This window comes from Hyla sarda, chromosome 2 (assembly GCF_029499605.1).
Source record: "Hyla sarda isolate aHylSar1 chromosome 2, aHylSar1.hap1, whole genome shotgun sequence".
In the NCBI taxonomy this organism is placed as follows: domain Eukaryota; kingdom Metazoa; phylum Chordata; class Amphibia; order Anura; family Hylidae; genus Hyla; species Hyla sarda.
The window spans coordinates 197,886,426-197,901,225 of record NC_079190.1 but is presented as its reverse complement, the minus strand read 5'-3'; the positions used below and the strand labels follow the sequence as shown (position 1 = coordinate 197,901,225).

Sequence of the window (14,800 nt, the reverse complement as noted above, 5' to 3'; positions counted from 1 at the left end):
TTGATATCAGACATACTGTAGCATTAACATTGATAAACTATTATATGAACAATTATCATGGTCACATTAGTTTAATTTCTTACATGACTAAGCTGAATTATTCTGGATCCACAAAAATGTTTCAGTATTTAAACTGCTCAACTCTTATTCTACTCTGTTCACATCCACATTATGGCTTTTATTCCTAAAACAGCTACAGCGCAAGTGATCCAATTACAAATAGGTCCCATGCTCTCCACCAGACTTCATTGAGATTGTGCCACTCTTGCTGTCAATATTATTGGAACTTAGGATGGGGTTTTACAGACAGCAGTGTAATTGAACTCTAAATTATATTATTAAACCTTTTCCATTATTATTTATTAGCAAAATAAATTTGTGTTCACATGCACCTTTGTTTAACACTATGTGCACTCTAAAACTTTTGAGCCCTGGACATCCTGACATAAGAGTCTATACCATCATTCCAGTACAGTAAATTATTCTCGCTAACAAATGATATGCGACATGGGTTTAATTATTTCTAACTTAGCTTGATGGGATTATAATGATCATGTTGTAAAACAAATTAGGAAACTAGAGCAATTGGAAATATGTGAATTCAATGACTAAAGGCACTTTTAATTTGACAGCCCCTGATGGCGCAATGATGGCCCTATGATGCTAAAGGTGATATCGGAACTCTCACAATTAATTGTTTTCTGATAGCAAGTAAATAGCAGAATCCTGATTTTAACATTGTCAAAAAAATTTAGGAAACACAATAGATAATTTTAAAGATAAAATCACTTTTAAAGTGAACCTGTAATAGGTTTCCACTGCATGAAATGGTCCCACTATGCTCTGAATCATATGAAGACCTTTCAAATGAATTCTAATCTGTCCCAGGTAACATTTCTGGTACAGGACATAGATAGGGACCTGTGCATGAGTAGAGAGAAATTGAGGTCTCTACTTACAACAGAAAATTCCCAAATGGCATGTGGTGATTCACTGATGGACGGCACAAATCTTAGATTTAGAGAAGACCATGAATGATTGGCATCGGTCAAGGAAAGATGGGTATGCATTACCTCTGAATGCTTTACACTTGCCGAGCAAAGTGCTTTGTGCCAAACCCAGTGAGTATTCACTGAGTATGTGTTTTCTGCTAAGTACATAGTGTCCATGGTGCCCTGGTGTGGTATGGTACCTGCTTCTCTACAGTAAACCCATAGGCTTTATCACTTAACTCCTCACACTTGCACTTTGCACCTGGTCCAGTGAGTGATGGGTCAAATCTCAAACAGTGTTGAATCTGGTTTCAATAACCTGAATTGAGTAAAACTTCTCAAACCTCATATTGGGAGGATCTCCCTCATCTTTTTGAGTGAACCTCTTATTGCATAGAGAAAGCACTGTGGCACTTGCAGTACGAGGGCATCATAAAACAGGTTATAAACAGAAATTCCAAAAGTCATCTACTCTATAACCATTTAAAACGCGCTAGGTTCACTCAGGTGTCTAAGATCCCTATTTACTTAACCTGCAATAGAGCTCACCATACCATTTACACCAAAAAACCAGAGCAAAACTACGGCATAAAAAAAAAGGTAGTATGGGAAATATATTGAAGATTTTGGGGCAATTCATATCCACTATTAAGTACCAGTACTATAAACATTTGTATCCCCGAACTGAAGTACTTCCATGCACCTTAACTGTCTGCCTCCAGACACTGGCACAGCTCTGCCCAGAGATCTCATGATCCTCCACATGAAGTCACAGCAACAGAGTGCAAGTCTTGGACACGTCATGACCAGATTTGCGCCCTACGCCTTCTGAGGACTGCTTGAGTCTGGACCAAGGAACAGAGCTCATGCATACTGTTGGAATTGAGCATGTTAACCCTTAAAGGGGTTATCCAACATAAGGTGATTTTAGTACATACCTGGCAGACAGTAATGGACATGCTTAGGAAGGATCTGCGCTTGTCTTGGGCTAAATGGCTATGCTGTGACATTACCATAACACTGTGGCTAGCTTTCTGTGAACTTGTATTTCCTGTTTTCTGTTTTCTTGTTTGCCTACAAATCCCATGATTCCATTTTCCTCCTTCCCACACATCAGCTACCCCACCCATTGAAACTAAATGAGCTGCAGACCTGTGGTTTTCAATCAGGATAGCTACAGCTGTTGCATTAGTTGCAGATTGATCCCTCCACCCATTGAAGCAGAAGGCTCCCTGTCATCAGCTGACAAGTGAGTCAGGTCTCGACCACATTGCAAGCTGGGAAAAATTCAGAGACAGCAGTCATTTTGTATGCTGTTAAAAATAAATATTGGGGTGAAAATCACAGAAGAATTGTGAGAAAACCGTCACACACAGGTAAAGACACTATATTATGAACTACACTAACTTTACAGCGCCTGTAGCATAGTCAAATAAAAAAAATTCCCAAAATACCCCTTTAAGTGTCTGTCTATAACTGAATTGTATCAATTATTACCACTATATCCTTATTTATATCCTAGTACCTTAAAGTGCTGAAGTGCCAGTAAAGTGTCCCATGTGATGAATTATATTACTTATGAAAAAACAAACAGTCTATATATAGTCTTTTATAAAGTACATAATAATAAAGTGCAAGGAAAAATTACAAATATTGCATGTATTAAATACTGTCAACAAAGTGCGAGTGCATATTAAATTTATATAATGTACAGTGGTCCCTCAACATACGATGGTAATCCGTTCCAAATGGACCATCGTTTGTTGAAACCATCGTATGTTGAGGGATCCGTGCAATGTAAAATATAGTACAGTGGTCTACAACCTGTGGATCTCCAGATGTTGCAAAACTACAGCACCCAGCATGCCCGGACAGCCAACGGTTGTCAGGGCATGCTGGGAGTTGTAGTTTTTGCAACATCTGGAGGTCCGCAGGTTGAAGACCACTGGTATAGGAAGTTGTACTCACCTGTCCCCGCCGCTCCGGACCATCACTGCTCATCACCGCTGCCCTGGATGTCACCCTCCATCGTTGTCGCCGCATCCCCGGGTGTCCCCGACGCTCCGGCAAGGCCTCTCCTTCCCTCGGCATCCTCGCTCTACGTCGCCGCCATCACATCGCTACGCACGCACGCATATCGTATGACGGGATGGCGTGCGCAGCGACATGATGGTGACGATGGAGAGCGCTGACCATGCAAGGGATCCCGAAGAGGACGCGCCGGAGCCCCGAGGACAGGTAAGTGATTGTCAGCTACCACATGGGGCAGCGTAAACGGCTATCCGGTAGCAGCTGAAGCAGTCAGTGCTGCCGGATAGCCGTTTATGCGATGGCCCCGACATACAAAAGCATCATATGTTGATGCTGCTTTCAACATGCGATGGCCTCTGCGAGGCCATCATATGTTGAAATGATCGTATGTCAGGGCCATCGTAGGTCGGGGGGGGGGGGGTCACTGTATATAAAAAGAACAGTGTAATGTATATGAATTATATTCTGTGTATCATGTGCATAATTTTGAACAGACACATGGAGCCAGAACAAAACTGGAGAGATTTTGCCCCTAACAACCAATCACAGCTCATTTAATTTCTTAACAAGCTCTGGTAAAGTTAAAGCTGAGCTGTGATTGGTTGTTATGGGAAAATCTCTCCAGTTTTTCTCTCACACATTTTGATAAATCAGGGTCGATGAGTTGCTCTGAAATGCTCGGAGTAATAACAATTTAAATAAGCTGCTAGGACCTGGATAACTAGCCATTGGGGCAGTTACCGGTGGCTACTCTCTGCCCTGCTGGTACTAATAGGGAGAGATGCGTCACTCAGGACCAACAGAGTGAAGAGCAGCCACGGGGACTTTCTAGATCTACTTATCTGCGTCCTGGTGGCTTTTTTAAAGTGTGATCCATGCACCTGTTTCATTCTCTTTGTGGTTTGGGGAGCATAAAACAGGTCTATTCGGTGAGTTCCGCTGTGCAATTCAAAAGCACCACCAGAGGGCTTATTTAATGGACAACAGTGGACACAAGCTGCTTCGCTCTCTTTTGTAAATGGATCGCTCACTTTTAGTTATTGTGCCTTTTGGGCTAAAAGGAGACTGAATCTGTCCATAAGTGATATTGCATTTTCATTCCAATTTTTTACCCTATTTTATTATTATAATTTTTTTTTTAAGAATATGTAGCTATTTAAAGCCTTGTGTTTTGGAGAAGTCAGTAATTTCTTAGGCATAAGTGTATATCCCAGGTGCACCTACATTTCTGCACCCTCTATAGTCAAGCTCCTAAATTGCCGTATGTTATAATTCGCAGTGACATTATGCTTAGATAAGTATTCCAGATTATGCAAATATGGCTTAATTGTAAATTGCAGAATGCAAGGTTCTGCAATTTTTAATATAAAATATCTTATGTTCAAGATATCTGCTTGCTGTTAGTGAATTGAAATGTTATTACAACCCAGAGTCTAAAAACCTCTTATGCTCAGAATCACTTATTATAGCAATGTGCCCTAATGAAGCAGAGCTAAAGAGCAAAAAAAGAATCTAACAACTAAAAAAATAAGCACGGAGCACCGAAGGGAAACTGATGCTAGAACTGATCCTATTTATTTCAATGGGACAGTTCACAATAAACCAGCATCTCTCTTTTGACGCCTGAAGGTTGACACACCGTAGGGCACCGGACAGGGAAACGCAGCTTGCTGCATTCCCCTGTCCGTGTCCAGAAACAATTAACGCCGGATGCCATACAACTGATGACAACTTTTCATCAGTTGGGTAGAGATATAGGCTGAGTTCACCTATGCCGGATGCCGGACATATGCGAACTCAGCCTTACTTGGCTAATGCTCAGCATATGATCATTGGACATATTGGACATACTGACTGCCATTAATTTATATCTCATTTAGAACAACACATGTAAAAGAACTTGTATCGATCTCCAAGAGACTAAAAAGAACAAAACAGGCCATCAACACGATAATATAAAGAAGACTGAAAAGGAAATGAAGGCAAAGCAATACTATATATATATATATATATATATATATATATATATATATATATATGCTTATATAGAGACATATACTTTGATATTGTCTTTTTGTCTCTAATTTGCGTTGGTAAACAGGGTATCCCTTACCCTCTGGTGGGACACTGCAGTAATTGTTCAATTTCCTTGCAGCAACACCATAGGGGATTTATTTTTACTTTCTTGCTTTAACTTTCTTGCTACGCCTGGCAGGATCCATCCACACAGGTTGCCCAGATGTAACTTGGCACCGAGAATGAAGCGTAGTCAGACGAAGCACGGGTCGGAAGGCTGGCAGCAAAGAAGCGTAGTCAGGTCACAGGCACAAGGTCAGGAGTCAGGCGGCAAAGGAGCAAAGTCAGGTCACAAGCTGGATGTCAGGAGGCTGGTGGCAAAGGAGCAAAGGCAGGTCACAAGCTGGAGGTCAGAAACACTAATATGGCACACACACAGTAACGCTTTCTCTAGGGCACTAAGCACAAAGATCCGGCACCAAGATAGGGAGGTGCCGGACTAATACAGGTTCCACCCTGCAGGGAACTAATTAAGGGCCTACTGGCCCTTTAAATCTAGCAACGCCAGCGTGCACTCCCTAAGGAAAGAGGATGCGTGCGTAGGCAATGTAGAGCAGAAGACCGGAGACTGAGAGAGTTGAGGGGATGCCCGGGGCTCGCATGCGGGCATGTCCCGCATAGCGAGTCCCGGAGCGACCGAGACAGGCAGAAGCGCTCACGGCCAGACAGAATGGCCAGAGCGTTACCCATACCAACACCCGGGATAAGCGTGTGGGAGCATCCTGGTGCACTGCCAGTCTCGGAGCCAGAGATGATAGGAGAGAGGGAGCGCTCGCGGCAAGAATGAATGGCCGGAGGGCAGCACATAACAGTAGCTATATGAGGCCTTGTGTTTTGAAGGACAAGTAAGTTATTTCTTAGGCACAAGTGTTGAGAAATGTACGGTAGCATTATATTTAAATATCTTAATTAAGTAGAAAGTAATTCCATTATTTTTTGGGAGGGTTTTAAGTGTCTTTTGTTTCATTTTAATTTCTTCCTTGTTTAATCGCTACAGATTCTAACTGTATGGCATCACATCATAGTTATTTGAGCCATAACAGGTTAGGAGTTCTATAACTGTATATAAATGATATGAACAGCCAAATAATTGAAAATATACTAATATCTATTTCTTTTCTTCTTAAATTCCAAATATTCTGTATCCTATATGAGTAATTCAAGTGAGGCTTGTTTACACTCTTGGCATATGGATGGGGAACTATCCAGTGCATGCCTTGAATGTATCCATAGGGCCCCATGCATGCAGTGAATGCCATGGAATTTCATTGGGCATGCTATGGGCCAGTATGCATTGTCCTACATTTTTATTGTTTTATTCTATAGGAAAGAGTATTGTGTTGTGCTTTCCTATATAGACGGAGGTGGTAAAAATATTGTGGGAAAGAATTGCTGACAATAAAATTAAAAGGCCAACATGCACCATAGTATGTCTTTACAGGCACAAATGTTGGAGGTATAAATTGGGGAGTGCTCTTACTGTACAGTTCACCTCCAGTGCAAGCATATAACCTCATGGGGAAGTATTGAATGGTAGAAGAGTAATAAATACACAGATGTACAGATTTTAGATGACTAATAAGAGGATTCAGTTTTAATGTTTGTATATTTAAAGGAACGGTCCCACATATCGTACACGCAGCATATATTGATGCATATTTCCTGCAGATAATTTTGCTGTCCATTGATGGGTAGGAAAATATGCAGCAGTAGATATGCAGCAAAATACGATGCGTATGCGCTACATCAGACTGTACTCTTAAGGTAAGTAGAGTGGAGCTTATTTATAAATTCATATAACACCCCGTTCATTGAAAAGTATAGTGCAGAGGCTGTAAACAATATACAAAATGCCCCATAATAATGTGCATGACTTTTTTGTAACTGTTAGACTGGGTTAACATAGGGTAAAGTTTGTTGACATATTTCATTTTAAGAGTGGTTTTGAACCATAAAAAAAAAAATGTCAGCCACCTTTCCCTGATTATGACCAAAAAAGTGGGCATAACATTTCAGGGTGTGTAAACCCAGCCTTAAAAAAAAGGTATTGCCTGAAATTCATATATCAGCAATGTATTTACAAAATATAGTTGCCTTATATTCCTCAGTTGACAGGTGATGTATTGATGCATTCAGGACAGTGTTGGATGCCTCTACCTGTCACCACTATGCTTGCCCTCTGTTGTAATATTCTCATGGTTAGCATCAGCTAGGCCTTAACTGAACAGGTTTACATCTGTACTTTATTTATCAAGTGTTTACATTTCTGGTGCTATAGATATGTAAAAAAAAAAAAAAAAAACACATTACTCTGAATGCAATCCATGCAATTAAAACTCAGATAAGTCCTCAAAGAAATATTCTGTGTTAGAACGAAACTACTGTAAATATTATGCATCAGTATGCAGTCCATTATGTAAGGTTCTACTCAAGTTTTTCATTTCAATAGGAAACTCTGTGTCTGAAAACTTGCAATTAGGTGTGAAAGGTAACATTGCAAGTAGCATAAGAAATAGTAAATTATAAATGTAAAGAAAGCCCCCATTGTAATATCCAAGAAGATTTAAAGAACAGGGCACCAAGCACTATTAGATATTCCATAACTTTGATGGAGTCTTACATCCCCTTTAAATGGTGTAATAAATGCTATGATATCAATGGAGACCCAAGTAAGTAAATCTACTGTGTCTAGACACTAATAAATAGTCTGAAATGCAGTGTCCTTTTAACGTTCTTTGCATTGTTTAGCTTTGTTTTATAACTGTAATCTATCTTTATTGTATTTTGGAATTGAATTGAAGATATAACACATTTGGGAAACCTAATATGCTGAAATTATTCACTCTGCCAAATGGCCAGTAAGTGCCAAAGTAATCCCAGTACTAAACAAAACACCCCTAAGGCAAATCTGAAAAGGAAAGAATGCATGGAGCCAGTTCTGTTTACTACTGTATGTGCAGTCATTGCATCAGTGGATAAGGATGAAAGTAAATTATGTATACCTATATTTTTTGTCATTGGGCAATTCATGATAGATAGATAGATAGATAGATAGATAGGTAGGTAGATAGATACTGTAGATAGTTGATTTGGTCATGTGTAGCAAAGTATTAAAAAATGTTTATATTATAATGGTTATTTATTTATTTCAATAATAAAAGGCCCCTTCTGGCATACCTGTGGGTGGGCTTGAAAGCTGTAGACTGTAATTTATGGACATATATAAATTCCTTTTTTTATTTTTTATTTTAGTTAGGTTACATAAGGATTACTTTCCCTTACATTTCAGCTAGATCTATTTAATTCTAAATGAAGCTTAGTTAGAGGATGATACTGCACACCTGAAGCTGGTGATGTTAGGCACTCGCTGCTACAATGTAGAGACCATACTGTAACAGTGAATAGAGGGAGCACAAACTTTCCAGAATGTGTAGATAGAGAACACATGCAAACACTAGTAGATTATTCAATTTTTGGGGATAGTGTGTCGTGCTTCAATAATCCCACCCCCTGCAGTTAACCCCCTCCAAATGTGGGGACCACATGTGCATCTTTTCTTTTAGAATATACTTTTTGGCAAGCAGAAATACATCAGCAATGTCCCAAATAGTGTACTCTATGAGCTGACTTTGGAACAAGCTTGCCATTCTCGCCATGTACTCTGGTAAAAGCATAAGTCCTGGTTGTTATTGAAGTGCTTTCACTCATGAGGTGGTGGAGGGGCCATTACTTGTTTTGACGTCTCTATCATATTGATAAACAGCCCTGTTTAGGAATGGATCTGTGTTCAAGCTAATAATATAAAATGTATGTGAATATCCGGAATCTTATGCAAAATTGTTACTAAGGTAAGTCAATGATAAGTAAGCAAAGCAACAGTTTGTTTGTATATTGGTCACTAACCATTTACTACCCTTACTTCTGCTTCATTTTCCAACTTAAACTTCAATTTCCTCACATAATGGCAGATCAATGGAGACATAGATGTACAATATTGTTTAAAATACTGTATTTCCCTGGTAAAACAGGGATGGACTGAAATAATCATTTACCTATGGTTGCATAATGCTGTGGAAGTGTTTTTTTTTTTACATATAATATGTAGATGTCAATAAGGGACATGTATAGTAAAAGCCATTATTAATGCTTTATAGCCAGGGAAAATAACTGAATGCTAAAAACACCATGCGAAAGTTCACTACTTGTTTTAAAAGTAAATCTCTGAATGTGACTATTAAAATATCATGCTGAGGCTTTGTTTACATAGGGTAGCGTGTCTATTCAACGCATGCAACAAGAGATACTCCTAGTACATATGTGAGTGGGTTAATACACTAGTAAAGTCCGGATAAATGTAGAAAAATCTTTTTTGCCATTGAAAAGTATTTGTTGTCATACCTTTTTATAAGACTGTATAGCCTTCTATATTCTCCTATACAGTTAAATCCTGCAAAAAAAAAAAAAAAAAAAAAATGAAATGTATACATTTTTGTTACATATGGGGCCTTGTGATGATGGATTCCACTATATTGTATATAGTGGGATGCATCAGGGTATTTTGTTAAGCCCATAAGTGATCATTTCCAGGTATATGCACTAAACATTGCTCTATAATATAGAGTGATCAAAAGTGCTGCCTTGCAAAAAGTTGGCCTGAGCTGTAGGCAGTACAATGACATAACCACATTACTATAAATGTGGCCTCCCATCGATGAAAACCCCTACTACAGACAGCTTGTAGTTAGAATAGATGACAGGTGTCCATGACTTCTCAGCAGAGCTGAATGGCCATTAACCCTGTGTGTGTTGAAATTAGTTAACATGTAATTGATCAGTAATTAAACGTCAGCATTGTAATTGTATTGATTAGGAAAGTACATGGTTAAGAGTGAATCCTTCTCCAAAGCTGCACATTTTTTTTTATATTTTCCAAGTATCCACTTTTTTTGCTTTTTATGTTCTCAGGATTTGGAGCATAGTGTTGAAAATAGGTTCCTATGTAAACAATATCTGTAAAGTCAATATATTATGTAATGTGTCCATCCATCTTGATTTAAAATAAAATACATATACACTTAAATGAGGATCTGGGGATCAATGCTAATAGACTGAGCGTGAGTGACATTTAGTGCTATAAGTTTCATCTGGAATTCTAATTATACAACCTCAGTATATAAGTCACTTTACTTACTTGTCTGGGTAGTCTTTCTAAGGAATATAATATTGTGTTGCATATTTAATTTCAACCTTCTGATTGTTAACTATACTAGTCACATATGGCTAAACAGATTCAAGGACAAAGCTAGAGTTTGGCGAACTCAATAAATATGCAAAATCTCCACTTAAGATTCAGAATGACTGTCCCCATTCTTAACTCCCCGGACATTAGTGAAATATAGACCCATATAAAAATATCTCAAGAAATATATATATATATATATATATATATATATATATATATATATACAGTAAACAACCACACACAACGTGCTTTAACTTACCTTGTAGAGTAAGTAAATCAATTCTCTGTATTCCACTCTAAGTCTACTGCAGTAGTGAATGAATAGTGCTATGTTCACTTGATTTTGCCTCTGTTTATTGCAGTGTATATTGGATTTCAGGTTATATAACAACTAAACACAGATCTATTCAGAGACATGAGAGAAAATGCTTACATTCTTTCATCAAGTTGACAGTCTACAATTTTCAGGGTGCAATGTGTATATACACAAAGCACTGCACATTTAATTTCTCTTGTTTGTTTTCATACCAGTCTCTTTAGGATTATCAGAATATAATTCCGTTCAGACAATCCAACTTGTAGTTTTTCCAGGATAGAAATCATAGCACTGGGGATTATGCATTTTTCTGCTATCAATATTCAATACGTGTCTACAGAGGGATGTGCTATTCTCCATTTATGTAAACTATGTTATGCATATTTGACTAAGTGCATTACTGTAATGCTATATATCAATACAGTAAACTTTTAATACAGATACTAATACAATGTAATCGCAGATCTGTTCTGGTTAACCGTAACCGTTTAATTTGATCAGTGTTCACATGTATTACATTTATATTAGATGAATTATTTGCAGTAAATATTCAAATATTCAGTAACATCTATTATGCATACTATTGTTTGGATATAGAAAACAATTGAAAACAAAATAAATATTGCAAACATTTTATTGGAATTCATAATGCAAAGCTTTGCTGTGATGTGTCTGCTATAAAGAGACAAGTGTGAATAATCTGGATCTATACTATGTGTAAATAATTTGAGCAAAACAGAATCAAACACCGTTCGTAGACACATGCCAAAGCAAATAATTGCAGTATAGTCAGTCACAGCTCTGCCCTGCAGGTAGACCATCAGCTATGAAAGAGAGGGAGGAAAGAAAAAGACTGAGAGAAAGAGCAGGATGTGTGTCTGATGCCGAGTATAAAGCATGAACACTATGGTTGTGAATCCTCAAGTCACACATCGGCCATGCAAAACAGGACATACCTTTCTGGCGTGCTGCTTCTGTTGGCTGAGACAAAGCAGCCCCATTCTCAGCAGGAGGCCAAGTCAAAATGAAATTTTATTTAGTCTGCACTTTCTCCCAGATCAGGTTTCAAAATGACTGCTCTTGGAGATAGCCTCGTTGTGGCTGATGCATGCTTTGCATATGAAATGGCAGTGACAAAAAAAAAAAAAACTATACATACAAAAACTCAGCTCAAAAAATAGTGGAGTGTATATGTGACCAGGGGAACAAGACAAACACAGGCGTACAGAGGGGAGCTTTTTGGATTTTCTACTAGGAAAACAACTTGTATTGATCAAAGATGTAGGATTTATTGGATGCAAAATAAACATAGGAAAAATAGAATAAAGAAAGCAAAAAGATGAAATTAGATTTCGTTAAATAAATGTGTCCAACTATACATCAATATTTAACATAGGAAATTAGTGTTAAGACTAAAAGCATATTTTGTATAATTTCTATGTATTGCCATTACAAAACAAATGTATTATCACCTTACTTCACCAAGAAAATATGAGATCCTGAATACAGTAAATGCAAGATCACTTTAGGATTTGCAAATTTGATGCAAAGTTGATGATTTTTTCTTATTTTTTGCTCATTCAAGGATAAACGAATACTTACTGTAATACACAAATGTTGATCCAATTGGTTTATTTCATCTTTACATCTTTAATGGTTGTGCTGCTGGGTTTTATGCTAAATAAAAAGAAACCGATGTCCTGTCGAAATATTTTTCAGAATTATTGTTTTTACTGTTATTTTGAATAGAATTGACATTTATACATTGAAATGATCAGTGATGCCATAGTATATAGGATAATATATTCTATATGTTACACATCCACACCGTTTATATGGTGTAGGATGCCATTGTGGGACTTGTAGTCTGTTGCAGGCATCCCCCATTGTATGCATTTTATGCTGGGGATTGCCCCTAGCAACGGACCACAAGGGCACGATCTGCTCCCCCCCCAGCATAAATGCACAACTGCATTTGGGGTTGAGCACCTCCTGCCATTTGAAACCACTTTTTTTTTTCTTGAATCCAGAGTATACTTTCGTATCAGGGGTAAAGACGTGAACATGGATATCGTGTGTTGGGTAACTTTGATTATGTTAGGCACATATTATATAAATAGAAATCATCTTTACACTACTTTCTTTCCCCCAAAACTGGAGGCATGTGATTATCAAAGAGCATTTCCAGAGTTCATTACCGTGAACACAGCATGCACAAGAAGAAAAGGAGAAGAATTGCTGCAGTTTCAAAGTTGATATTGTAAAACAGGGGGAAAAAAACACTTTAATGTTAAGCATGCTTCTTTGTGAAGTGCTAGGCCACTTGAAATCAAATGTTGCATAAATCATTTAAAAAAAAAAAAAAACAGAAAAGCATAAATATGACTCAGTGCTCGATATAATCATACGTTCTTGTTAGGATTCTGATGTTCAAAATGGTAAGGAAAATGATAATGAACAGCTGCAGGTCAGTTTGCAAAGGGACGGGTATAAATGCTGTCCTGAATTTACATTTAAAGGTTCAAGAAAGGAAAACACTTGGGCGCTACACTGTCTCTCAGCGGCATCTTGGAAAAATATCTTTTATTTTGATTTTTGTACTATATTTTTTTAGCCTGGCCTAAATGGATCCTAAAACAAGTCTAAAGTTTCCTTTACACTGTGTGAGCTTTATAAATGACATGTGCATTGTACAGTGTATTTCCACTACACAGCAAGCCATTTTAACAATAGGTCAAATGAGGTTAAATTATTTTCTCCCTTGTCCCTGGTGTTGGAGAAGACACTGTTGAAAAAAACATATAAATAATAAAAATATGTAGTCAAATGCTGTTTGTACCCATACTGAATTAACATATATTCCACAAAACACACTTCTATACAAGATAGGTGATGCGTATATGATCACTTGGGGTCCTATAATTTGGATTCCCACTGATCACTATAATGAAGGTTCAGAGCCACCCCATTCTAGAAGAGTATGAATAAAAACAGTTATTACACATGTGCACTGCAAGTCCCTTTAATGTCTATGGAGATGAGAAAGATAGTGGGTACTGTATTAGTCTATCAGTCTATAACTTTAGGCTTTAACTAGAGCATCAGTAAGCATGTGTGACTATTTAAACTCTGCGAGACTGGATTAAGGAGGGGTTTGTGGGGGCTTGAGACCCGGTGATCAGTGTAGGTTCATGTAGAGAGGTCCCCAGTGATCATACATTTATTACGTCAATACTTTTGAGAATAACCCCTTTAAAGGGCTTTGTAAAAAAAAAAAAAAAAAAAAAAAAAAATTTCTTCTGCTTTAAAGGAGAACTCCAGAATACAAAAATTGTCCTCCATACTGCCGGCAGTAAAAAAATAAATAGATACATACCTTCCTTCGCTGCCCCAGTGCCTCCGGTAACCCACTCCGGTCTCCGCCACGATCCTCTTCCTGGTTTGCCCTTGGTCGGCGAGTCATACTGCACCGGCTGCCAATCACCGGCTGCAGCGAAGTCCCGACTTGGCCGGCGATAGGCTGAGAGGCAGTGTGACAGGTGACGGGGCCGAAAACGTCACACTGCTGCTCAGCCTATCGCCGGCTGAGTCGGGACTTCGCTGCGATGATTGAGGTTGAGAACGAAGCGGGTTACCGGAGGCACCGGGGGAGCAATGGAAGGTATGTATCTATTTATTTTTTTACTGCCGGCAGCATGGGGGACAATTTTTGTATTCTGGAGTTCTCCTTTAAGATATTCTCATTTGATATCATATTTGAATTAATGTTATGGAATATTTATCATGTAACATCACCCAAGTGCGCAAAAAGTGTTCCTCGTTCCAACATCCAGGCTTCTTTGTGAATCCTTTGGGCCATAGAGATTCTGATGAGGTATGAGGATAGCGTTGAGGCATGCTGTGTGAGGTTTCTGGGGTCTGACCCCATTCTCAAGAATCAAAAATAGGGGGTGAATCCCTAAAACATCACACCTCTCAATGCTATCCTCCTCCATGTGGTTTCATGCCAGGATTTCCATGGCTTCAAGGATTTATAAAAAAGTTTGGATGTTGGACTGAGGAACCTGAACTAGTTTTACATCTTTCATGTTTTCTGTAATACCCAAAAGCCTTGACATACATGTCACTGTCTTCAAACTATTC

General features: G+C 38.3%; 1 long non-coding RNA gene across 2 annotated transcripts in view; it reads right to left on the bottom strand.

Moving 5' to 3' along the window:
• Positions 1–11,753, bottom strand: part of LOC130355672 (uncharacterized) — an 18,581-nt gene extending 6,828 nt beyond the window's left edge. Inside the window, exons 1-4 of one of the 2 annotated variants that reach the window (XR_008888621.1) lie at positions 11,614–11,746; positions 10,601–10,744; positions 9,498–9,546; positions 5,137–5,410 (exon numbers count right to left, since the gene is read on the bottom strand). This is a non-coding gene — a long non-coding RNA (uncharacterized LOC130355672). Of the gene's footprint in view, positions 1–5,136; positions 5,411–9,497; positions 9,547–10,600; positions 10,745–11,613 lie in introns of both variants that reach the window. The other variant, XR_008888620.1, reaches the window with a different exon arrangement.
• Between the last annotated feature and the right edge of the window lie 3,047 nt (positions 11,754–14,800).